This window comes from Balaenoptera acutorostrata, chromosome 17 (assembly GCF_949987535.1).
Source record: "Balaenoptera acutorostrata chromosome 17, mBalAcu1.1, whole genome shotgun sequence".
NCBI classification, from domain to species: Eukaryota; Metazoa; Chordata; class Mammalia; order Artiodactyla; family Balaenopteridae; genus Balaenoptera; species Balaenoptera acutorostrata.
Genome location: NC_080080.1, coordinates 12,249,067 through 12,276,735, shown reverse-complemented (window position 1 = coordinate 12,276,735; position 27,669 = coordinate 12,249,067). Strand labels below are relative to the sequence as shown.

At 42.0% G+C, this 27,669-nt stretch overlaps 1 long non-coding RNA gene across 1 annotated transcript; it reads left to right on the top strand.

Annotated features, from left to right (window-relative positions):
* Positions 1-1,343: 1,343 nt before the first annotated feature.
* LOC130705536 (uncharacterized) lies at positions 1,344-16,551 on the top strand. Its single transcript, XR_009005815.1, has 3 exons — positions 1,344-1,762; positions 3,153-3,422; positions 16,471-16,551. It is a non-coding gene; the product is annotated as an uncharacterized LOC130705536 (long non-coding RNA).
* Positions 16,552-27,669: the final 11,118 nt, after the last annotated feature.

Sequence of the window (27,669 nt, the reverse complement as noted above, 5' to 3'; positions counted from 1 at the left end):
TTGTAAAACTACCTTTTTGGGGTGTCAGTTATTACCTCTATTTTATAAATAAGGACACTGAGGCTCACAGTGGCCATCTTGAGATGGTTTGAACCTAATTTCCGCTTCTCTCTCCCCCCAGAGTGATTATCCAGTCACATGCCAGACTTAACCATCTATATGGTGAAAAGGCCAAAATCTTTATTTCCAGCCTTGTCCTCTCCTTTGAACTGTGGATTGATTCCTGCATATAAATGCCTACTTGACATTCCTACATAGATGTCTAATAACCATCTCTAACCTATTATGCCCAAACAGAACCCTTCACTTCCCCTCCCAATAGCCCCAAAACTGGCTCTTCACTCAACTTCCACATTTTATTGATCGACACCACTACATATCCAGTTCCTTAGGCCCAAACCTAGGGATCTTCCTGGATCTGACAAATTCTCTTATCCTCCCCACATCCACCCTGTCAGTGAGACCTCTTACCTCTACCTTGAAAACATTTTTCAGACCTTTGTGCTTTGCTGCAAATAAACCCAAACATCCCGGTCCATGCCCCATCCTCACCCACCTTAACCTCTGTAATACCTTCCTAACTGGTTTCCACCTTCCTTTGCCCCCTATAATCCATTCTCTACACAGTTATCAAGTAGATGCTTTCCCCAGTAAACATAAGCCCCTTCTCTGGACTGCTTACTTCTTACCTCAAATGGCTTCTACAGCACTTCGAGTAAAATTCAAGCTCCTCGTACCATGTCTACAAGCTCCTTTCTGATCTGGTTCCTGGAGTTCATCTCCTACTGTATTCTCCCTGGCACACTGTGGTCCAGCCAAACTGGTTTCCTCTGTGTTCCTCAAATACCCCACACTTTCGTCAGTATTAGGGTCTTTGCACTAGCTGTTCCCTCCCCTTGGCTCCCTTTGGCCTCAGACCTTCACGTTGAGGGCCCCTTCTTGCTGTACCTTCCCAGGTCAAGCATCACTTTCTCAGGGCCAACCCTGACCACCCAGCCTATTATACACCTTCTACCCAAATAGCTTTCTTTCATGTCACTCTATTTATGTCCGTCCAAGGATGTATCTCAATTTGGTATCATCTTATTTATTGGTTTTGCATTTATCACCCATCTCTCCCAACTGGAATGTGAATTCCAGGGGAGCAAGGATTGTGCCTCTTCTGGTTCACTGCCATGTCTACATTGCCGGGCATGTGGTCTGACACAGGGTAAGTGCTCAATAAATGTTTGTTGATTGAATGAGTGACTGTCATTCTAAAGCTTCTGTGATTGCTTCAGGTGAGTACTAATGCGGGGCGGGGGGGGGGGGGGCGGGGAGGCAAATGGGTGTATAGTTGTAGCCCCAAATATTGTCCCAAACACAAAGTAGCATTTAAAAAAAGTTATATTTATGTGGGAGCACTTTGGAAGAAACCAAATAAAAACCAAAAGCTGTCTCTCTCAGTGTTCTGATTTCCATCTTGTACACCTTGGCACAGATGACAAAACAAAATGCAACTTCAAAACAAGACATTGTAAACAAGTGTGGGTCTCTCCGTGTGGTTTTTCTTGGGTGGGGAGCTCTGGGAGGGCAGGGCCAGGCTCCCGCCTGACAGCTGGCCCAGCTCACTCCTCCCTGCCCTCATCTCTGCAGGCGCACCTCCACCCAGCCTTCTGCCCCAGCAGCACCTCTTCTCTGTGTGCCCTGGCTTGTCTTCTTCCTCATCCAAGTCTCATCCATCTCCACCTGGGTTGTACTTTACCCTCATCCCAGTGGCCAGGTGAGCAGAATTAACAGCTCTGGGTTAAAATCCTGGCTTGTCTACCTACTAGATGTGTCATCTCGAGTAAACAGTTTACCTTTTCTGAACCCCAGTGTTCCCATGTATGGCAAGGGGATAAATCAGTATCTATCTCACACAGCACTTGTAGGGAATAAATGACCTGGTCCTTGTGATGTGCTTGCTATAGTGCTTTGGGTGTTCTAACTGTGCTCATAAGACTTAACTATTATGTTTCTTCCGCACTGACCCTGAAAGATGACATTTTCACAAATAACTCAGTTCTTGGAAATGCAACTTTTGGATTTGAAACTTAAATAGTTTTTATTCTAAATTGCCAGCTGTGTGGTGTGTGTGGGTCCTTCTTCTGTACCAAGAAGTGGGTTTCATGAGAGCGGAACCATATGACACAGAAGTAAAGAACACTTTTCACCTTCCTTCTTAGAATGCGTCTGAGTCCAGACTAATAATAACTACTGGCAATTGTAGAGTGCTTTATATTTTGCTGTTGCTACTACTATTATTACTACCACTACCACTGCCAGTACTACTAGTACCGCTATTACTATTTCATTACTACTTTTGCTATTACTCTTACTGCTTTTGCTACTACTGCTATTACTAACACCAGTTAACATTTATTGAACGCTTACTGTGTGACAGGCAGTATTCTATAAACTTTACATTTGTTACCTCACTTGATAAACACAATAGCCAATGGAGAAGGCAGTGTACATGGTGCTTAGAAATGCACACTGGAAGTCAGACTTCCTGGCTTCAAATCTTGGCTCCAATGATTACTTAGCTGTGTGATTCTAAGAAAGTTACCTAACCCTTCTGTGACTCAATTATCTTAAAATAGGGATTAATAATAGAATACAATCAATGAGATAACACAAGTAAAAAGTTTTGATAAGCTCTGAACAGTGCCTGGCATTTAATGAACACTCAAGTTACTGTTGATATTAAAAACAATTTTTAGGGTATTTAGAGGTTATTTATCACCCTACTATCCCGTCCTCACCTCTATCCCTGTAACACTATGCTTTCTGCACACCTAATGCATATCCTAAAGGATTGTAATAGTCTTTTTCTCCTTGAATTCTCCTACCAGCCTAGACACGTCTTTAGAGCAGAGGAATAAGCTTTGTTCACTGCTGTATCCACATCTCCTAGCATAGGCCTGGCACATCCTGTTTTTAATAGACACTTGTTGAATGCATAAAGGACTGAATTTCTGAGTGTGTGTTGTGAACCCAATCTTATGCTAACTTGTTATAATATTGAATGCCCAAAACAACCCCATAAGTTCGAAGACATTCCTTCCCCTGTTCCGTCCTTTTTTTCTTTCTTCAAGAGTGACAAAGGTCTTACTTTCCCCATTTTATAGATGAGAAGACTGAGACCCATGATTAAGTAACCTGGCCAAAGTCAAACAGTTTCTGTATGAAAAACCCTGAATCTACCACTTTGGACTCTACATTCCTCGATCCATAATATAGATTGAACGTACTGGATAGACTGGATTGCAATTTGGGGGACTCAATGAATATTCTTGAATGATGAGGCTTACCTAAGAATAGCATCTTGGCATCACTGAAAAGAAAAAGAATCTAGAATCCCTCCGAGGGCTTCTGATCGTGTCCATCAATTTGAATCCGTGAGTATGCCACTGACCTTGTCTATGTGATAAGAAAATACCCGAGTCCATGTTTTTCGGCTCTTGGCTGCCAACTGAGTTGACTTCATGGCTGACCCACACCAATGTAGGGAAATTGCCTGTTAATCTTTTATTACCTTGTTCTTGTTCAAAGAACACCGTGTCTAATTTGCCTGCAGTGTATGGACCCAGTAATTGAAAGAATATACTGTATTTTTTCTAGCTGGAGAACAATCTCCTGGTTTAAATATTTAAAAGATTAAATACACATAGCACTCACATCTTCATTATTTATAATGGTGATAAAATAAACCGCATAGTAGAAACCATATAGTAGAAAATTTTGAAAATTTTGAAAAGAAAAAAGAATCACCCTTAATTCCATGACTTTAGCCCCATTACTCTTAGCACATTGATGATTTTTCTTCCACAAATCTTCCTACTTATTTTCACATTTTCATTATAATAGTATTTGTAAAACACTGTTTCCCTCCCTTCCCTTAGCATTTTAACAGAATATTTTTCCTTATTATTATAATACAGTAACAATGACCATAACAGTTAATATTGATAGTTAAATACTATTCCCATTGACCATTGTTAATTTTCCACTTCTCACTATAAAGATGGCTTATTAGATCTAATTTTGATTTGCAGAGCCAGTGGTGAAGAGGTATGGAAATGAAGATTTTTCTTTGCCATTGGTCAGAACTCATAATATTGCCCCATCGTTAGGCCTTGGGGTTTCACGGTCTTCATTTTTGCGGATGAAAACCGTTACAAAGTCATAGCATCTTTGTGGAGGGACCCAAGAGATCATCTGGTCCAATTACCTTGTTTAGTAGATGAGAATATTGAGGCCTACTAATCTATGTGATGGTGGACCCAGGTGAGAACTTGTGTGTCATTTTTAGGAAAAGCAACAAGATCAGTGTAGCTACACTGTAGTTGACAAGGGAGAGATGGCAAGGATATAAGGACAGAGGGAAAGTGTGTGTGTGTGTGTGTGTGTGTGTGTGTGTGTGTGTGTATGTTCATGAGCTCATGTAGGGCCTTATAGTTACTAGTAAGGACTTGGGCTTTCACTCTGTTGAGATGGAGAGCCATCATCACCACTCAGGTTATTGTGAGAATAGAATGTAGGGGGCCAGAACGGAAGCAGGGAGATCATTGAAGGCAATGCAGAAATATAAGCAAGCGATGATGGAGGCTCAGGCCAGGGTGGTAGCAGAAATGTGGCCAGAAGTGCTCCTTTTCTGCATCTATTTTATAGGTTGAGATGATAGTATAGCATTTGATAGTAGATGAGATAATGGTAGAGATAGATGGACTGAATGTGGAGTATGAGAGAGAGTGAGTAGTCAGGGGTTGACTCCAAGTTCCTTCAGCTTAAATCAACTGAATATCTGATGTTTCTGTTAACTGAGGCTGAAAAAACTTTGGGAGGAACAGATCAGGGATGCAGAGAGGAGGCAAGGAGAGGCCAAAATCAATACTTCTATAATCATTCAGTTGGGACTATGTTAAGTTTGAGATGTTTATCAGACCTTTTTGAATGGGGATGTCAAGCCAAAAGTTGGATATATAAGTCTAGTGTGTGGGAGAGAGGTATAGGGATATAAACTTGGAGGTTTTGAGCATTGAACGGTGTTAAAAGCCGTGAGATTAAATGGGTGAGAGTAGGTTAGTAAAAGGACCAAAGACTCCTCTTTGGAGAGATGAGGAGGAGCTTGTAGAGAAGACGGAAGTATAGTATCCAGTGATGTAGTTAACGGCTACCTACCACTTCACTGTATGGAGGAAATACAATTACTTAGCCATTCCACTGGGGAAAGGCATTGAGTTGTTATTTCTATAAGCACATTAAGATTTCTACTACCCACATTCTAACAGTGCTTTCTTATATTTCCCTGGTCTTTCACACAGACATCAGCTCTGTTAGTACCTGGTGGTCTGATGCCCTAATCGAAGCCCTGGGGATACCTCATTAGACCTTTGACGAACTCAGTATTTTGTAAAATGTATTATAATTAGCCTTGAACTGGGCTAAAGCTAACCTTTACGCTGTCTCTGAGGAGAGAGACATTCATTCAATTCACTCCAATCATCCTTATTCATTGTATAAATTAGCTGTAAGTTAGCTGTAAATTAGTTAATCTATACTGGGTAATGAATAGTATAAGCAGTGCCGGCAGTGAGCAGAATCTACTTACAGGAATGAACTGCTTACAAAGGCTTTCAGACATTCACTTTCTGCCTACAAGGACAGAGACTCTGGTACTATGGTTTTAACCATTGTCTGCGTGGAACTGACTTCATACTCACTTGCAGAAACTACAAGGCAAAAGAGGAGGTGATATCACAGGCTCTGGGATCATCCAGGCCCATGTTAGGATCCTGAGGCCTACTCTCTGGTGGTGTGGCCTTGGGAAAAGCACCTTCTTATAATTCTTTATAATGAGGGTGTAATACGGATAACTACTTTAGAGACCTGTAAGAATTAAATGAAGTAGAGCATATAAAATGCATGGCACAGAGTAAGTTCTCAACAAAGATGAATTCCTTAACTTTTCCTGTGAGTTTCATCTTCAAAGCCCAGATAAAATGGTATCTCTTCTAAAAAAGGAAATTGGTTAGTCCCAACTACGATAATTGCTCCATTCTGGAAGCTCATACAGCCTGCAGTTTCCGTCCATTTTGTGTTACTTCACTCTATCTTAAAATGAAGTTAGGTATTTGAATGCCTTCACCAAGGGAAGACCCTAGGTCTCTTTCATGAGTGTATTCTCCCCTACCCCCTAGAGTGGTATAGTACATATTGTGTGCTCAATATTCTAATCTAGTATATATTCTATCCAGGGAATTTCAGCGTGAATCTGTTTAATTAGTAGTGAGGTAGCTGAGGTCCCCATGTGCACTTGAAGGTAATACAATGGCATTTTTTTGAAAATCCTTCAAATTCATGATCTGCCCTTCCCTCTCTATTAGCCTGAATTAAGGAGTTTAACTTGAGAATATTTAATGGGATTTCCTTTCTTTGATCAGTGTTCCTGTATCTTGGGTAATTTAAAAGCACCACCATCTAAACTGAGAACAAACCACAGTTACTGCTTAGAAAGAATAACGTGATTTTAACTTTTCACTAGGCTTGGATTCTTTAAATTTTTTTCCTTTTCTTTCTTTGATTAAATGACTCCTCCATCCCACACCATCTCCCTCTCCTGCCACACATACATGCATTTGACAGCAATGAATCACTTACTAGGCTTATTTGTTTAGTGATTGATAAACCCTGAAGAAGGTGGTATATGATTAAGCACTAGCTTTTTCAACCTTAAATACTGTTTCTTTATGAGTTTTGGGGTCAGAAAAAAATCTGCCTTGCAAAAGAAATATCTGTGATACAGTTTTAATTAATATGATGATTATGCTTATATGCATAGATTTGGACTAGAATAAAAGAATTCAAGTTCGTATGTGTTCACATGGGGCTATTCTTGTGTACTGTGCTAAGAAGTATGTAAAATAAGTAAATAATCACTGACTATGTATCAGAAGTTCAAAGCTACCACTTATTGAGATTTTGCTGTGTGCCACATGTGGGAATGAAAGGAGTCTTACAGAGGTAATTTAACTAGTCCAACCAAGGTCACTTAGCTCATAAATGGTGGAGTTGCCTTTTTAATACTCATTTGCCCATTCCAAAGTCTGTGTTCCTGCCCACCATCGAGGACTTATTTTGTAAAAAAAGATTCAAAGGTGAAACAGCACAGATATTGTCCTTCAGGAGCTCTCAGTCTAGCAGGGTTCATAAAATAGATGAAAAAAAAAAACCCCTATTAATATAAAGGAGACAGTGGCATCTTAAGAAAGATCAAGAAAAATGCTGTGGATGTTCAGAGTAAAGGGAGATCGTTTCTAACTGCTAACTTCTTTGGTTTCAACCAAGCCATCACCTCCTCCAGGAAGGCATTCCTGATTGGCTAATGCCCCTCCTCTATGCTGTCCCCCACAACCCTGTACTTATCTTGTCAGAATACTTACTGCAGTAAATGCTGAAGTGAATGGAAAGTTGACATACAGTGGATACTAATTGAATGGAAAGAATGAGGGAAGGATTTGCACATGTAGAGATGAGACTGGAGGCCTGGAGAACATTCCCAACAGAAGGACTAGATTTAACAGGTGCACAGAGCTTGGCAAATGCTGGGCTTCCATGAAGAACAGTGGACAATGGTTTTGTTTGCCATGTCAGTTTCATGAAGGGCAGCAACGAGAAAAAGACTTGACTTGTTGGCTGGAATCAGACATAAAGAACCTGAAATTCCAGGCCAAAGAATTTACACTTTTTCTTCTCAAATAAACAGGGCCGATTATAACATCACACTTTGCCACTAAGCACTGCCATACAACACAGGAGCTACTTTAACTCTGAGTTACCTTCAATTTCTTTAAAATGAACAGAGCTCCATTTGATTAAATTTTTGTGTTCCTAGCTTTGCAAAATAAACTTGCCTAAATCAGTGGATCTTTTTAAAAGTGGGATGAGTAGACTAAGAAGACACTGGGGACAAAACACTTTATTTTACTACGAAATCTCTAGGCACCAGAAGTCAGGATGTCTCCGTAGACAAGGTTTACATCACTGTCAACAATCTTCCAAGTACACATATAAATTCAAATTGGGGAAGCGGTGAAAATGTAAAGAATTAAGTGTAGGAGGAATAGGTTCAGGGAAGGTGTTTTCCAGGAGACTTAATTTACCAGGCATGTTAAAAAGAAAGCATCACTGTAAAGTGCCAGGAATGGCTTTGTCATTAGGGTACAAAGGACATTCAGCAGAGGCCCTGTGGGTTGTGTATGAAGATGTCCCCCAAGGGCTCGGAAAGTCCAGATTCATCTTGAAAGAAGACATATTTGTTTAGTTATATGCTTGCTGAGTAAAAATGACCTCTGCAGAACTGTTTTTAGCTGTGTCTTTTGGAGGGACAGCCCATCGAGTTTGATGGCCCAAACACGTTAGGTTAGGAGTAGAATTGATTTTCCCCAAATATCCTTTTTATCTTCTTGTTCCACAGTTCAGGAGTCTTCAGTGGCTCCCTAAGGTCCACAGTCAAATTCCTTGGAGTGTTACCCCAGAGACCAACGTAATATGACCTTGGTCTATTTTTCACATCACCTCTATCCTTTCCCATCATAGCTACAACTAGGCTTTTCTATACCTTTCCACTAAACAAGATGTCATGTGTCTGCCTCCAGTTTTTCACCCCATAATCAACATACATGCTCTTGCTTCCACTTTCTTATTGCCTGATTAGGAAGCACCACCCTTTAAGGCACAGCTTAGGTCTCACCTTTAGAATGTCCTTTCTGAACTGCTGACCCCGCAGTGAACCCTCCTTCCCTTACATGACCAGATGCATTCAGGGTCCTTCCAGCTTTGAGACCCTAAGTTTATGAAGCACCATCTGTAGCACTCCTTTGTCATTCATTTGTATCCTTCCAGGCTGTCATCCTGTAAGTACTTATGTACTGATAGTATTGATTTCAGTTTTAGTTCATCTATTTAACTAGGTCACACTCTCCTTTGTGGGCCAGACTATATGTTGACTTATTTAAGTTACTTAACTTCTCTGTTCTTTAGTTTCCTCATCTTAATAATGGGGATAATAATAGAAACTACACTGTAGGGTTGTTGTGAACATTAAATGAAGAAAAATGAAACAGTGCTTAGAAGAGAGCCCTGATTAGGGAATATGCTTAATTCACTATTATTAGTAATTTTATGTTTCTTAGCTTCTACTACCCCCAGGACAGTAACATGATAAATGCTCAGCTTCTGTTTAGAGTGGAGTTTCCCCATATGTCTATTTAACCCATGCAAATTCAGCTACATACTCTTTTGTATATAATTATAATACTGTAAAATTATATATCTGCATATATTTTGCATACATACTGACTACTGTAAACATCATATATTTATATGTTTATATTATTGTGGCAGATTAAATATAAAAGAAAATGTATATGGCCCTTTCTGGGCAATTTAAGGGAGTCTCAAGGGTAATTTGAGCTATATGTAACTTCTACTTGTCATATGAGATTCAGCTCCATTACTATGTGTTGGGTGCTCTACACACATTATTTCATGTAATCTTTGTGCCCATTCATTTTACAAAAGAGGAATTTAAGGCTGAAGGAGGCTAATCAACTTGCCCAAGGTCACACAGCTAGCAAAATCAAGATTTTATAACCACAACAGTCTGAAACCCAAGCCTTTGGCCATTCATTCCCGTCTGCATTGACCTATCTGGGCTGTGGGCAACAGGTGTGAGCAGCGGTCAGTGGTCAACAGCAAGGACGGGTAACTGGTCATCTCCGAAAATGTAGTCTTGTCATTTGGCCTCATGGGAGCTTTGTCAGGCCTCCATGACCGAGGGCATCTACAGGAGGCTGGGGATAACTCTAGTCTGATCCTCTTGTTCTCTTAAGGACATCCAGCGTGTCCTGCATGTAAATGCAAGCTGTAGCTGGAAGCCAGTCCTTGGTTTGGTACCCAATGGCTGACCTAGACGAGGCTCTGATTTCATCAGCCTGATGTCACTTAGTGCTTCTTTTATTGCCCTCAAGGAGACATCTCCTGACAGCACCTGATGATGTTGTTAGGTGAAAGGTTGCAAAGGATTCTGTTCGGGAATATTTTCAGCCCAAATATGAGCTCTTGATTTGATTTGACTTGATAGAGTAATTGGAAGAGAGTTGACTCATAGCTCAGGACTCCCCCCAAACACTTTGTTATCCAGATAGAATAGTAACACGTTAGTTGTTGAATTCAACAAACATTCACTCTGTGCTGAGCTCTAGGCATAAAAATGTCAACAGGACATGGCCCTTGCATTCAAGGAGCTTATAAACCATCTATATTCCATAATAAATTCCATATTTACTTTATACTAAGACAGATGGCTAGCTGCACTTCTGTATGGTTTGCTCATTGTCTTTAAGTTCAGTTTGTCCATCCATGTTGGCAATGCTTGCCTTGGCTGGAAAGGAAGAGTGATCAAAAATGTGGGGCAGGACATTGCTCACTGAGTGAGGAGTTAAGAGACACAGCTCAGATTCTAGTTCTGTTTCCTATTTGCTGGGTGATCTGGGAAACATAATTAAATCTCTCCAAGCTTTTCTATCTCTAATGCAGATAATCCTATTATTTCCCTCGTGGCGTTGTTGTATCATATTTGGTAGTGTTCTTCAGAGTCCTCTATAAGCTGTAAAGCATTATTATTTCATATGAAGTTAAATGTATTACATTTTATTGTATTCTGGAAATCTAGAAATCCATCTTTTGTTATCTCTAGTCTTTTTAAATTCACCGACTATTAAATTAATGAGACCATTCCATCCCCTGACTTTTGGGTAAATGGGAGTTAATGGTCACATTTCCTGTCTTTTACGAGCCGGCAATTAGTTAAGATCATAGTGATTAAATTCCCTGGAATGGATCAGACACCTAATATAATTATTCTTTCCAAAGAGAAGACTTGAGAAAGTTTGAGAAAGGATTTCAGGGCTACCTTTAGATAAAGAAAGGCAGCAAGCAGACCTGATGGGACCTATATGAAAATTCAGTTGTTCAGGAGAATTATAATATGCACTATTTGAAATTTGGATTAATCCCAGCACATCTGATTTTACCTTCTATCTTCTGAAATCAGGTTTTGGGTGCTGACTGCTATGTAACAGCAGTCTTTTATTTTGGAAAATGCAGATGAAATCATTGTTGAGTTACTGTGGGTAGTCAGGAGTGTTTTGACCTACTTCTAGGGAATAAGTTTGATATGAAGTTTATTTCTTCCCAGCAATGACAGTGCTATTCAACAAAGAGGGCACATTAGCATGAAGATGTCAAGAACCTAACTAAGGGAATATTAACCGACCAGAGAAAAGTGGATGGCAGAACAGCCATGTTTAGCTGAATGGGCTTTGGCGCCAGATTTGGGTTTAAGTCCTGACACTGCTTCTTATGAGCTGTTTGGTCCTGAGCAATTATTTCACCTTTCTGAGTTTTATTTTCCCCATCTAAAGAATAAGATAAGAATACTACCCACCTCCTTGGGATGTTGTGAAGAGTAAATGAGATAATGAATATAGAACATTTGGCACATATTACGATGCTCAAAATGTTGATGACTCTCACCACCATTATCATTATTATCATCATCGTCATCACCATCATCAATTTCCTCATCAACACCACCTGCCCCGACTTCTCCAGTTATTCCTGTGGCTCAGCTGAAATCCGTCTCAATTCTCCCATTTTATTCTGACTTGCCATCTCCCATGTCAAATAATAACTCATCTTTTCTTTTCTTTAAAAAATTCCTTCTATGTCTTCTAAAATCCATTTGGCCCAGCCATCTGAAGCTAACTGTCGAGGACAGGAGTAAATTATACTTTTCGATCCTCATAGAAAATGGCCAAAAACCCACCTGGATTTTCAAAATTCCAGCACTGGGGGATAAAACAGGTCTCAGTAACAGTTATCATACAGTACTTCTTTGACTGGGACTTCCACTGCTCCTCCTTCACACTGAAATCCCAAGATATCATTCATGCTCTGAGGCACTAGACTTTTTGACTATTTTGTGCCAATTGCCATTTGCATACTATCTTCCATTCTCTCATTTACTCATTCACTTATTCACAGTCAACAGACAGTTACTTTTCCCATGTTATGACACAGGCTAGGGGGGTAAAAAGGAGACATGATGGCTGTCCTAATGAGACATACATTAAAATGAGGGATGTTACAAAGTTAATGGACAATTACTATTCAGTATGATAAAGGCTATGATGAAAGAAGCATGGAGGGCTGGGAAGCATAGGAACATAGTACCTGACCTGTCTCGGTGGATTGGGGAAGAGATGCAGAAATAGTTGATGATGAAGCTGGGTCTGGTCAGTGAAAGAGGGAGGTTGCAAGTGGTCCAGTTAGAGGGACCAGCAGGAGGCTAAGGGAGAAGTCCATCCCCCAGCTCTTCCTGAGCACCAGCAATCAGCTGCTCTCAGCTCTCTAGCCCTTTTTATTTTTACTTCCTATTTTCTCAAGAATTCGGCCAGATACAGGAGACACAGGGCAGTGTGAATGACAGCCACCAGCTAGCCTTGAAATCCTTCCTCTGTGACCTTTGACTCAGACACATGTGTTTTCATGCAGAGATGCCTATAGGTTGTGATAAACCCAGTCAGGACCCTCTGTGACACGTAATTCTTTATCCCTTCTTACTTTAAACATTCAGGTCTCTCTCTCTCTCTCTCTCTCCTTCTCCTCTGCTTTTACAATGTACACAAACTACACTTGATTCTGCAAATCAGAGAGGTGAAATGAGATGTCTAGAATTATACAGCAAGTTGAGAGCAGGGATGGGAAATGGAGACAGATTCCAACTCGATGAGCATCACCTCTGCATACATAATGAATTTTCAAGCCTCCAAAAATTTGCTCCTGTTCTTCTCTCTACCTGGAATGTCGTCTCCACATCCTACCAGGCTCATCGCAAAGGCCACCTCCTCTAAAGGCTTCTCACAATTTCCCATGCCCTCCACTCCCTTCCCCACCTAGGAAGGATTCACCACTTGCCTCTCTGTACCTACCCTCTAGCGTTTGTTGCGGCATCTCTTTTAGACTTTGTCTCTTGGTGTTTACACTGTAAAAGACTGTAGAGACTGGAACTATCTCTTTGTCGTCCTGGTATCCTTGGCAGGTAGTAGGTCCTCAATGAATCTTGCTGGATGATTCAACAAACAACTCCCAGAGACTCCTTATCTTATTGGAGTCAAGGTGCCTTTTAGTTTAAAGCCCTCTGCAAGAATTTTTTTAAACCCTAGAGAAGGTCAGATCCCTTCCAAACCAGCTTTTATCTTGACAGTGCTCATGCAGTTGAGGAGTTGTGTAGACCTGGCTGCTGGGCAACGTGCAAACAGAAAACTCTTGTGATGGATGGCAGGGAGATTGCCATCAAGTCCATTGACTTGATAAACCGGTATTTTTACAGAAGCAAATACAAACCGTGGTTACCCAAGCAGATAAATCCTAGGAATCCTTTCCCTGTCTTAAACAAGATTACTTGGGTGAATTCTTCTGTCTTCTTGCAAATATTACTGTGCTCTCTGCTGCTTTCAATTGTGGTTTTCAAATCCGGGGGTCTAAAGTCTGGGCCCATGTAGCTCAAGGATGAGTGATTTCCGAGTCCGAGAAGGGGTCTTTCCATAGCTCAGGGTAGCATAAAATCAGTGTAGCAGAGATTGTGGCGTCAGAACTGGATTCTGATCATGGCTCCACTCTTGTAACTCTGGGCAAGTCATGTTGCTCTTCTAAACTTCAGTTTCCATATCTGCAAAGGGCAGTGTTCTCCTGGAGGGGTTTTGGAGAAGATTAATTGTGATAACCAAACGGGGCCCTAAAATAAACTGGGTGTATGCTTGGCACTTGATAAAGCTGACTTCCTTCTCCTTCCAGGGAAGTGAGGAAGTTGAGGCAGACAAGAGATGGTGAGATAACCTTTTTTTTGAGAGTGCTAAAGAGCTGCTAAAGGAAGAAGCACTGTGCACTAAAGGCCACTTTTTTGCACTTTTTTTTTTCTTTTCCTTTTTTGGATAGAGGCAAGGGTCAGTGTTTTCTCCCTGATAGGCTGTCTCATTTCCCGCCTACCCTCACCTCAGCTGCCTGAAACCACCAATTGTTCTTTTTCTGAGTGGAGCCCCCGTGGACCCCCCTTCCCACCACAGTGGTTCTTTGGGTCCTCCCCTCAACCCTTGCACCCCAGCCGGTGCTATTCAGTGACCATTTCCCAAATACCGGGAACTCAGACGGACTACCGCGAACAGCAACTTCGCTATTACTTTGGCACAGGGTTTTGGCCCCAATCGGCACATCCTGTTAGAAAAAAATAGGTACTGAAAGCAGTAATTATAACACTGAACACCACTCCCTGTCACACCCCCATCTGTGAAATTCCCCAGGAGGTGTTAGAAGGGTGAGACTGATAGGAGGACGGTACTTGGGAGCTGGGGGGCCCTCGGAACAGATGTCTCTTCCTTCTCCATTACTTGTTCATGTCTGAAAGGAGATACCTTGTCCATTTCTTTGAATTGGTAATCTACGCAGATAGATCAAAAACAGAAAGGTGCAAAGTGGTATCCAATGAGAATCTCCCTCCCACTCCTGTCCTCCACCTTACATTCTCCACCTGAGAGCCCATTTCCTGTTTCTTGTGTCTCTCTGCAGTATTCTGAGCACATACACATTTACAATTTTTCACACAAAAGTAGCATGATTTACACATGACTTTGCACCTTCCTTTTTGTACTCACTACTATATTCTGAAGTTCAACCCTACACTAGTAGATACAGCCCTTTCTTTATCTAAACGGGGGGATAGAACTCATGTATATGTATGACTCAGAGTTTATTCAAGAAGTCATCTGTTGATGAGCGTTTAAATTCTTTGCAAAATGCAATGAATAACTGTGCATAAGTCATTTCCCCTGATTTCGTTCTACATTCATTTAGAAAATATGAAGGTGGCGGTAATGTAAGCTGGCTCAGAAATGCAAACACCTGGAATTCCTGGAATGTTCCTTGCCAGCTCTGTGTGTCCTCCTGCAGAACTCTCACTCTCCTTTGAAGACCTGGCTTAAAGGCCACTTCCTGTCTTAAGCCTTTCTAGGCCAGCACCAGCCAAGGAAAGATGCTCCTGCATCTTTTGGGTTTCTAGGCAGTGGTTCCCAAACTAAGACAGCAATATCCAACTCTTTGCAGGACTTCTAAGTATTTCAAACTCCACATGGTCCAAACTAGACTCACCTTCACCTCTCCAAAAGCTGTTCCCTCCATGTTCCAAGACTACATGTACCACATTGTTAACTATCCAGTTACTCAAGCCAGGATGGCTTGAGTAAGGATGTAAGGATGGCCCTGAGGACTTGTTACACCCAGACTGTGGGCTCTGCCCAGCTCCAGAGTTTCTCATTCACGAGGTCTAGGGTGGGGGCTGAGACTGTGCACTTCTAACCAGTTCCCGGGTGACGCTGACTGCTCAGGACCACACTTAGAGAACCACGGAGTCAGTCATTTCCCTTCCTCTGGAACCACTTGCTTAGTGCGTCTTCTTACTGACCAGCCCCCATCCCCACCCCATACACCAGACTGGGTTAGCTCCTCTTGAAATACTTCCTTATCTTTCTTCTTTAGACTAAAAAGTCCATAAGGGCTGGGACTGGCTGCATGTTTATTCCACACTGAATCTGCCGGGCTTGACACACCCTCAAGGGTATAGCAGGTGGACAAAATGAATGCCTCCAGATTATTATTGTGCCTCTTCCCTAATACTAAATTTCATAAGGCCAAGGCCTCTAGGTCCTTAAATATCTCTCGTTTCCATCTCCGTTGCCACCAGCTGGTCTCTTAGCTGGTCTATTGCTTTGTAACTGGTCTTCCCAGTTTTACCCTCCCCCTTCTTTTAATCCCTTCTCCCGGAGGCAGACACACCGATATTCTAATAATATTGATTGGAAAGATTGGTAACTACCTTTAGTTTCAGTAGTAGGGGGCTGGTTAAATAAATTACTGTATGTCCATGTCAACGCATAAAGAATTTCCCAATTCTTTATTATGGTCGCATACCCTCTCTCACTGATGTCATTCAATTTAGTTAAATGTTATGGCATTGGAGGGTAGGGTAGTTTGGTATGACTAAATGATGTGTTCCAAATCTCTATTTCATAGATCACATTTCCATCAAAGTTTTTTTTCTTTAATTACTAGTTTTCTATTGACATGAATTGTGCCTGAATTCAGTGAAGTGATTGAGGGTATCCAGGTGTTCATTGGTGGAGGATTTCTTGTGGAAATTGATGAAGGGACTTCAGAGTCAGGTCAAGGAGGATTGCAATGGCCATGAGTAAGAGCTTAACCTTATTCTACAGGCAATAGGTGATGTAGAAATGCACAAAGTGGGAAAATTATGGTTGATTTCCATTTCAGAGACGTGCCTCTGGCTGTCATATGGAGCTTGGATTCAAAGGAAGGAGGGAAAACAGTCAGGAAACTCTCCCAGTAGTCAGGTAAGCAATGACATGGGTCTCAGCTCAAGGGCAATGGTAGCAGGGTTGGAGAGGTGGGGGGGATACAGAGGCAAAATTGACAGGATTTGGCCTTTGACTGCATATGGGGTTTATGTGTGTGTGTGTTCATATATGTGTGTATGGGTGCAAGTGTGTGCACGTGTATGTGTGTATAGGAGAAAAAGCATATGGGTGGTTGTGCCTGTGTGTGCATGAATGATGCATGTGTATGCTTTTATGTGTGTGCATGTATACGTGTGTGCACATATGTGTAAGAGAGAAAGCATGTGTGTCGTTTGTGTGTATATGTTTGTGCTGTGTGTGTATGTTACGGAGGTGATGCTTATGAGAATCAGTAAGGATTAACAATGGCTCCCTAGTTCCTGGCTTGAGTAACTGGATAGTTAACAATGTGGTACATGTAGCCTTGGAACATGGAGGGAACGACTTTTGGAGAGGTGAAGATGAGTCCAGTTTGGACCATGTGGAGTTTGAAATACTTAGTAGAAGTCCTGCAAAGAGTTGGATATTCCAGTCTGAGGTCGAGAAAAGAAGCCAGCACAGGATTGATACATATTTGAGATATTGGTATATGCAGATGGACCATCCCAGAAGAGTGTGGACTGAAATCTGAAGGGTTTGGAGGTCACCAGCGTTTGGGAGTCAGGCAGAGGATGTGGATTCTAGGAGGAGACAGAGACGGAAGGATGAAAAAGGCAGAGGAAACACAGGAGGAGGATTCAAAACCAGTGAATGGTTGGACTAGGAGATCGCTGGTAATTGCTGCAGAGAAATTGCAGTGATGTGGGACAGAAACGCGAATAGAGTGGAGAGGAAGGTGAAGCTGGGGTGAGAAGGGTGTCAGTTCTATCACTAAATTCAGCTGCAGAAGGACAGAGAGCAATGAGGCTGCAACTAGCTCCTTCCACTCTGGACTAACCGAACGTTGCTCAGTTTCTGATTGCTATGAAACTGAACGTTGCTCAGTTTCTGTTTGCTATGAAGGAATTTTGTAAGTCCTTTTATAATGCCACTTTATCACTTTACCACTGAAAAATCTTGAAAACATTAAAAAAGCAACAAACCCAAAGCTTAAAAAATAGGAGGCAAAAAACCCCTCTCTAAGGTGGTTCTTTGATTTTTGATGGCATTTTCTTCTGAGCTGTGTGACAGTCCTTGCAGGGAAGAAGAGTGAGTAATCATTTTGAGCGTGGTGTTTCAGCATCTGCTAAAACCACTTGGCAGTCAGACTCATTAAATATCGGTGTTGAAAGGGACTGCATGGATTGCCTCTCCAACCTCATTCTGCAGCTGGGTGACCTTGGGCAAGTCACTTCACCTCTGGTGTGGTTTCTCCTCAGTATGAGGCCCTTGAAAGAGAACACCTCTAACAAGGCTTATTATACATCGATGGCTGGGAAGAACTTCACTTAGTTCAGCCCCAACTGAGCATACAGACATTTCTCCAAAGAAGATATACAGATTGCCAACAAACACATGAAAGGATGCTCAACATCACTAATCATTAGAGAAATGCAAATCAAAACTACAATGAGGTACCACCTCACACCAGTCAGAAAGGCCATCATCAAAAAATCTACAAACAATAAATGCTGGAGAGGGTGTGGAGAAAAGGGAACACTCCTGCACTGTGGGTGGGAATGTAAATTGATACAGCCACTATGGAGAACAGTATGGAGGTTCCCTAAAAAACTGAAAATAGAACTACCATACGACCCAGCAATCCCACTACTGGGCATATATCCTGAGAAAACCATAATTCAAAAAGAGTCATGCACCACATGTTTATTGCAGCTCTATTTACAATTGCCAGGACATGAAGCAACCTAAGTGTCCGTCGACAGATGAATGGATAAAGAAGATGTGGCACATATATACAATGGAATATTACTCAGCCATAAAAAGAAATGAAATTGAGTTATTTGTAGTGAGCTGGATGGACCTAGAGACTGTCATACAGAGTGAAGTAAGTCAGAAAGAGAAAAACAAATACCGTATGCTAACACATATATATGGAAGCTAAAAAAAAAAAAAGGTTCTGAAGAACCTAGGGGCAGGACAGGAATAAAGATGCAGACGTAGAGAATGGACTTGAGGACACGGGGAGGGGGGGTGGGTAATCTGGGACGAAGTGAGAGAGTGGCATGGACATATATACACTACCAAATGTAAAATAGATAGCTAGTGGGAAGCAGCCGCATAGCACAGGGAGATCAGCTCGGTGCTTTGTGTCCACCTAGAGGGGTGGGATATGGAGGGTGGGAGGGAGATGCAAGAGGGAGGAAATATGGGGATATTATGTATATGTATAGCTGATTCACTTTGTTATACAGCAGAAACTAACAAACCATTGTAAAGCAATTATACTCCAATAAAGATGTTAAAAAAAAAGGCAAAGAAGTTATGTTTCTCAAACAAACAAACAAACAAACAAAAAAGAAAGGATGAGAACTTGAGAAATCCTCTCCTAACCACACCTTTGTACTTAATGCAGCAACCTGCTGTTCCGTGCCAGACACCAAATGCCAACATATCACAAGTTGCATAGCTGACTAGATTTCTGAAAGTTTGCTGGCATCTTAGTTTTGCAACTGATTTCTCCAAGGTCAAAACTAAACTGCATTCAGAACATCTGTAGTTTAAAGCAGCGACATTTTGAAATGTAGGGTTTCACAACTGGATTTTGTTATTAACTGTTAGTTACAAACCACTGTAAAGCAGTGGTTCTTAATCTTTAGCTGCATCAGAATCACCAGGAGGGCTTGTTAAAATCTGGAATGCTGGGCCCCAACACCAGAGTTTCTAATTCAGTGGTCCTGGGGTGGAGCTCAAAAATTTGCATTTCCCACCAGTTCCTTGGTAAGTGATGCCGGTGTTGCTGGTCCCGGGAACACATTTTGAAAAACACTGGTGTAGGGGAAAGGGCCCCGGCCTTTAGATCACAGGTGACTCAGTATCTCGGAGCCTCAGTTTCCTCATCCTTGAAATGGGGACATACAGACCCAACAAACCCCGTGCTCAGATTTAAAAAAAAAAAAGAAAAAAGAAGGAAAAAAGAAAACCAAGATTGTTCTTTTGGGTTTGTTTTATTTTTGTTTTTTGTTTGCGGCATTTTCTTCCACACTGTGTTCAGGAGGGCAGGGAGAATGGTCATTTTAAGCACTATTTCAAGCATCTTCTAAGTGACCTGGTAATCACAATTCCTTAAAGCTCTGTGCTAGAAGAAACTCTATGGTTTGCTTCCTCCAACCTCAATCTACAGTCAGGTGACCCTGGGGAGGTCCTTCCCTCCCTTGGAAACCTCTTCTGCCTGCATCTCATTGGGATCACGTTGCTGCCCCTAGAACCACCTTCATTTAAGGTGTCTGCCTTTTTTTTCTTCAGACTTTAAGAATGTGGAGGACTGGGACCGTCTTTGATCAATTTGGGGATGTGGGGAACGGGCGCATGGTAACGTAGAGGTCGGGAATCAGACACAACTAGGTTCAAATCTTGGCTATACCACTTATTCGCTTGTGAACTTGGACAAATGACTTGAACTCATTGAGACCCAACATCTCATCCCGAAATTGGAAATAAGAACACAATTGACCTTCCAGGATGGCTGTGGGGATTAAATGAAAGCAGGGACATAGATGCTTGACATGCTTTTGAACACGCAGAAAAGAATCAATAAATGATAGATACTCTGTACTTGGAAATACCCAGAACAATGAAGTAGTTACACAATAATTCCTGAACCCACCTGAACTGAATCATGGCCAAGCAGACAGAGTACTAAAGGAATAACCCAAACCACCAAGAAAAAGAACAAAAACAAAGCAGCCCATCTTTCCCTAAATACAACCTTCTAAATGGTCCTTTGAGGGCAGCAAGGGGTGGGTACCGTGTTGCTCCAGGAAGATGAGGAGAAACAGCTGGCCCATCACACCACGGGGAAGCACCAGCTAAAGCTGCCTGGTCCACCTGCAGCAGCAGTTTCTGCAGCGTGTCCTTCACCAGATTCTAGAGGCGGAAGGAATTCAGAGAAGCTGAGGAGGGAGGGGGAGGAAGGAGGGAGCAAAGCAGACTTTGCAATTATCTCCCTGAGACTGTTTAGAATGTAGTGTTCCTCTCTGCCCCCTTTCCTTTTCACGTTGTAATTTTCTTCACAGAAAGAACACAATGGAGAACACATACTAGACTCTGGAGAGCTTGCTACTAACCCCAGCAGCCAGACACAGGAACAGATAAGGGAGGGAAAAAAAAAAAAAGAGGCAATTTTTGTTTTTTTTTTTTTTACCCCTGCAGAGATTTCGGAGATGGGAAGCTAAGAAATCCAGTTACATTTGGACATTGCGTTATGCACCCACTTCATGGTTTCGGGATGACCTGTCCTTGATGCTCAGTGATCAGCAAGTTTCAATAACTGTTTTCCTTGCCAGGAGGGTTGGGGCTTTACTGCAGAATTTGCCCTCTACCCCCATCCACTGGAGATGACCGGGAGTCAACCTGTGTTTGCTCCACCTGGATTCCTACCTAAGTGTTTAATTGCCCACATTTTTCTTCTCTCCAGGAAGTGAGGAGAGACTCATGGCTCAGTTGTAGGGTGTCAAGTGTCTTTGGAAGAGCTCAGGATGGAGGCACAAGGGTGGGGCATTAGGATGCAGGATGCCTTCTCATTTTTCTACCTCCCGCACTGCCTATGCCCCCATCCCTTCTCCCACGCCTCTCGCCCTCCTTTCTCTCCCCACCTCCGCCACTCTCCGCCTAGTCTTTCTCCAAAGTTTTCAACCAGAAGCTCAAATGAGCAGCCAGGCTGCGTTCTGACATAGATCACCAAGTTGCCCTCTAGAAAGGCTGTCTCTTTCCTCCAGCAGAACATAAAGGAATGTGGAGTCAGAGCACCCATTTTCTTATCTTTTGTCTTTGTACTCATGTGGACCTGTCTGAGGGAGTAGCTTTCCCAGGATGGCTCTTAGTGCTTTTAAATAAGTTTAAAGCTGCCCTGCTAACCCTCTGTTTTTCAGAGGATCCCATCATCTCTAAGAGCAAAACGCAGTGATCCCGACAGAGGGCTTCCTGGACCAGACAGCCCCTGCCCCCCGTTGACCCACTAGCTGATAAGTGATGCCTGTGGGAGTCCGGTCGAGATGAGCTGAGCACACACTACATCAGAACAGTACATCCAACCTGCCGGCTCAAGAGAAACAAGAAATGTGTGTTGTTTATGCCGCTGTCATGTGTTGACTCTATACCGTGCACCAAAAATTGCTCAATGCAGAGAACACAATGAATAAAATAAGATCCCTGCTTTCGAATGGGTCACAAGCATTCACAATGAATTCCCATCACAATTTAGATGGGAAAGTACTGCAATGTCTATTTTACAGATGGAAAAACAGGCATGATAAAGTGCTGTGGATTGTTTAAATGGGCACTGTGATATGGTGGCTATGCTAAAAGAAGAATCCCAGATCTTGGCCATCCTTAATTTAAGCATTTAGTCACAGGAAAATTGTTAATCAAAGGAAAAACGGAAAGAACACTTCCTTTCTCATCCCCACTTCTCTTTTCAAATCACTTAAAAATATTTGCACTTATTTTCCAATGTGGAAAGTATAAAAAAAATTGCCCTAGCTTAGCTTATAGTTTATCTGGAGAAATAGAATAAAATGTCCAGAATTTCAATAACAATGCAAGAGTTTAAGTGTAATGTTCATCAGCTGAAGTGCAATTATACTTTCAAATTAATGGTATCCCTTATTGGATCACAATCATACCCACTAGACTTTAAGGTCCTTGAGCCTAGAGCCTGTCTGTGCTTACCCAAAACTGCATCTCCACACCTAGCAGGTAAATAAGTAGTCTAGACAATTAGGTATGTCATTTGCTTTTGTTTTAAGAAGACCATTTCTAAAAGACATTCCTTTCATGTTTTTCTTTTGAGTTTTTGGTTTATTGGTTTTAACTCTCTTTGATTAGCAAACTCAGAGCATCTCATAGCTATAAAGAAGAGGAGGACTGACATTGATCAAACACTTGTCATGTTCCAGGCTAGGCCTGCTGTATTCCTAATGGCAGTGACCATAGGAGGCAGATTTTGTTACTGACATGGGGGCTCAGAGAGGCTCAGTAATCTGCTAAAGATCACACAGTGAATATGTGGAATAGAGTTTTTCGATTTAAAACTTACCCTTCCCCCCACTCCCAATGCTAACATTTTACCTTTAGTTATCACCTAGATCAACCCCCTCCCCAATGACTGGTAAATCTTCAATTTGGTGATGATTTCAAAAGGTGTTCAATGAAGGGAGAGAGGAGGGAAGCCACAGTCCAGAAGAGGACTCATGCATTTTCAGCTGGAGAACAGTTAGGGTCACAGAGATAATGGAGTCCGGGTGGGCTAGATTAGCATGCGGGGTATGTAATGACAGGATTCACCAACATTCCTAGATTGAAAAGTTTATGCATGCCTTCCTACTTTCACCAGCTGTACTTGCCTCTGACTTAATTATATGCTCAGGGTACAGATGCCTCTAGAATTGCAGGCCATATCTTGCTTCCCAGGAAGGGTCATTGGTTAGATGACACTCAGCTCTTGGAATGCATGAAAAAAATGTTGGCTTGTCTCTTAGCAGTGGAGATATATATTTGAATCATTGTGATCCAAGATTCATTCATTCTTTCTTTCTTTCTTTCAAAAATATTTGTTGATTACTCTGATGGACATTTATTCTCTTTGTTCACCCTGAACAGAAAGGTAGCCAATCAGAGGACTCCATTCTCCTGGACAGAACACTTAGTTCAGGGTTTGGCAGATAACCTAAGCTGGGCAAGTCCAATGTCAAGAATTTATATGGACATTTAGAAAGAAAGTGTCTCTTGGATCTTGAGCTTAAAAGCTCTTCAAAGTCTGGGGTTGCCAGGATCCATTTTACCCACCGTGCTGAGGCAGTCCACCTGATAAGGAAGCCAAGACAGAGGAGAGCAGAGCTGAGAGGTACAGGGAGAGGAAATAGCTGAACACCTGGATCCTGCCCTGCTTGAATCCCTAAACTTTTGTAGCTTCGTTGAGCAGACACCCTCACTGCGTGCAACACCAGAGTTGGGAGCTGGCAATATGAGGATTATGAATTCCTTTCCTTTCTCTGGCTTTGACTTGGGTAGGGAAGATCCAGAGCAGTCTCTGGGAGGCGTAGCTGATATTATAGAGCAAGTGGAATGCTTTGGAGTCAGAGCTGTGGGTTTGAAGCCTAGCTCTTGTATTGGTTCCTTTACAATCTAATTATAGGATCTACTGCTCTGGTCCCAGGAGTTGGGACAACCATAGGCTGTCTTCTCATCCCACAGTGAACTCCCAGCCTAGTGGGGCATGCCGATTTACTAACTGGTTGCATCATTTAAAAAAATTAGTTGACCTTTCTGACCCTTCCATTTCCTTTGTAAATGGGGGCTACCGAGAATGCCTTCCTCTAGAAGTTGTGGGAATCAAATGAACTAGTGACTATGAAAGTGCTTTGTAAATCGTGAAGGGACCACACCCAAAACTTCTGCATGGGTGGGGCCTGTCTTGGTCACCACTGACTGAGTACTCGTACTTAATTAAGTACTAAGTGCCTACTAACCACATGGTTGATGGTCAACATGCTTGTTGAAAGAATAAAAAAAAGTTATTTAACAAATCCACTTCAGCTAGATGCTCAAAAATTCTTCTTTTTCTTTTCATAACCTGGTTTACAGTGTATCACTGGAGAGGGTCTGGCTTCCTTGTCCATGAGAAACTCTCATCTAGGGGATCCCTGTGTCAGTTAACTATTGCTGCCTAACAAACCACCACAACGTTCACACTTAAAAAAAAAAATCCAACCACTTATTATTATTATTATTTTGGGGGGGCTTTTAAAATATTTATTTTATTTATGTTATTCCTAGTCATTTGGTTAATTTTAAAGTATTTAAAATTATACCTTTTATGTACACTGTTATTATTTTTTTTTTTTTATTAATTTATTTATTTATTTTTGACTGTGTTGGGTCTTCGTTTCTGTGCGAGGGCTTTCTCTAGTTGTGGCAAGTGGGGGCCACTCTTCATCGCGGTGCGCAGGCCTCTCACTATCGCGGCCTCTCTTGGGAGCACACGCTCCAGACGCGCAGGCTCAGTAGTTGTGGCTCACGGGCCTAGTTGCTCCGCAGCATGTGGGATCTTCCCAGACCAGGGCTCGAACCCGTGTCCCCTGCATTAGCAGGCAGATTCTCAACCACTGTGCCACCAGGGAAGCCCTACACTGTTATTTTTATATAATTTTAAACTTACAGAAAATTTGCTTGAATAGTCAAGGAACTCCCATATACCTTTAATTCAGATTTGCCAAATTTTAAAATATTTTGCTATGTCTGCATTATTCTTCTCTTTTTTCCCCTTTCTCTCTCATATTATTTTTTCTGAATCATTTGCAGTCTACTTTCAAATTTCAAGTCTACTATCAGTTGGCCCAATAACATCTTTCATAGTACTTTTTCCTAGTTCAACATCTAAATACTTAGGGATAATGCATTGCATTTATTGTAATGTCTCTTTTTTCTCCTTTAATTTCACCCAGTTTTGAGTCTATGGGTCAGCTGGACAGTTCTGCGAATCTGGGTGGGCTTGGCTGGTCTTATCTGTTCTCATGCATCAGATGCTAGCTAGTGTGTCAGCTGGGGAAGGGCTGATATAAGATGTCATCCGATGGGATGTCTCCCATTCTTCAACAGGCTACCCTGGGTCTCTGTTCACAGTGGAGGCATTTTTCCAAAAGACGGCAGAATTGCTCAAGGCCTCTTGAAGTCTAGGCTCAGAACTGGTCCACTTCCTCCATATTCTATTTTACAGAGCAGTGTATAAGGCTAGCCCAGATTTGGGGGTTAGAAGTATAGACTTCACATTACAAGTGGTATAGACACAAGGAGGATAGAAATCAGAGTGTTTGCAATCAATATATCAAATAACCTTTGAGTTAAGCTAGGAAAGTCATTTAATGCTGTAAACCAAGAAAAGGAAAAATGTGGATTCTCTCCTCTCTTATCTCTTTGCCCCCTGACACTGCCCGAAGAAAGACTTTCATGATCTCTGCTGCCTAGACAATTATGGTAGCTCTAAACTCATCTGCCTGCCTTCAGACCAATTTGACAAACATTAGCTTAGTGCCTTCTGTCTCCCCAGTGCTGTAAAGCTCAGAAGAAGAAACAGATGTTCTAAGAATATAGTCCTTCTCTGCTGGACCTCAGCCTCTAAGGAGATATACACATACCCGACCTGTAAGGAAGATTGATAAATTCTTCTACATCTTCTCACTGTAAATTACTCTCCATCTTGTCACCAAGGTTATTTTAATAGAGTTCTTCATGTTGCCTACGAATTAATGTTCCCATGTCTTCGTCTGGCATTCAAGGCATTCATGAATGGCCCCCAATCTCTCTTTCTAAGCTCTTGCCCCTTTATTTCTGGGAAAGAAACCAACACCTCCATTATATCAGAATCTTCAGCACTGCTTAGTTTCCTGACTATTTCTTTGCATGTAGCCTTTTCTCTGTCTGTATGTTCTCAACCTCATCTCTGCCTGTTGCAATCCCATGCATGCTTTTCAGACCCTGCTCAATCGTCAGCCCCCTCCAAGAACCTTTCCTTCCTAACCTATTTGAAATCAACCTCTTATTTTTCTCTGTTCCCCTAATCATTTTTTTTTTTAACTATAGTATCACATTCTTGGGTTTTATACTACCCTGGATTGCAGTCCCCTGAGGGCAGGCCTCAGTGCTCTCACCTGATTGTCCGCCAAGTTACCTGGAATGTCTACCTCATGCGAGGTGCTGAGTCAGTGCTATTGACCTGACTTGAATCTCTTCCCACTTCTCTCCAACGGCTCTGCAGCCCTGTTTCAAGTCTCAGAGCTGGCGAGAGTCACGGTCACTTTCTAGGACTCTGTTTAGCCAGAGTGTAAGCAGCACTTCAGTTGGGCTATATCTTAGGCCACTGAATTGGCATGAGGTACAGGCCTAAAAAAAGTCCTGCCCCGTAACAGGGGCTCAGTTACTAATTGTAATTCCTCCTTTGGCCACTTTTCTGAGGCTTGAACTCACAATCCTTGCTGACTTTATTTTTAGGTGTCTGGCAATTTAAAAGAGGGCTACAACTGTCTTTGGTTTATTATTATACTATGAATGGCCCTTGGAAACCCAGTGCCCTGGTGATGATAGTATGACTGGCTCTGATGAGGACTCTTCTTTACCCTAAGCTTGAAACCCCTTGTTTTAGATGAATGGCTTTCAGACATCAGTGTGAGTCAGAACCATCGGGGCATTTGGAAGCATGTGAATTCCTGGGCGTTATCTCCAAGAGTGTCTGAATTCTTAAGTCTGGGCTGGGCCTAGGACTATATAATTTTCTCAGGCTCCCCAGGGAATTCTGCTGCTGGCTGGCCCTACTTTGAGAAAAACTACCGTAGAATTATAAGCATCAGACAATGAAGAAAAATGTTCACTGCAGTTGGGCAACTGAGATGATGCCAAACTTATCATCATGTCCCAGATACTAGGGAAGTCTCCAAATACCTCTCTTTTCGCCATGCCTCTCCTCTGCTCAAGAACTTGCAATGGCTCCGTATTTCCTCTTCCAGGTCAAGTCCAAACTCTTCCCCATGCCATTCCAGCCCCCGCTCAGCTGCTCCTTGGAGTCTTACCTACTGCAGGTGAAGTGCTATTTCATCCCCTTTGCTTTGCTTTCTCCTTCTCTTGTATCCCATCTCCTCTTCATTAAGAGTCACCAGACTTTTATTGAATGCCTTCAATATATCAGACACTGGCCCATATATTAGTTTATTTAATATTTGGATCAGTCTCCTGGGATAAAGACATTATCATGCCCATTGCTGCTGCAAGTGAGTTTCTGCGACTTGCCCAAGGTCGCACAGTTGGTAAGTGGACTTCAAACCCAGAGTGACTGACTGATCTAAGTGCCATCGTCCCCTTACATGACACCATGCTACTTATGCAAAGCCTATTTAAGTTGTGTTCTTCCTTCAAAACTACAGTCAAGTACCCTCTCCTAAACTCAGAGGTAAACCCCATTTCCCTCATC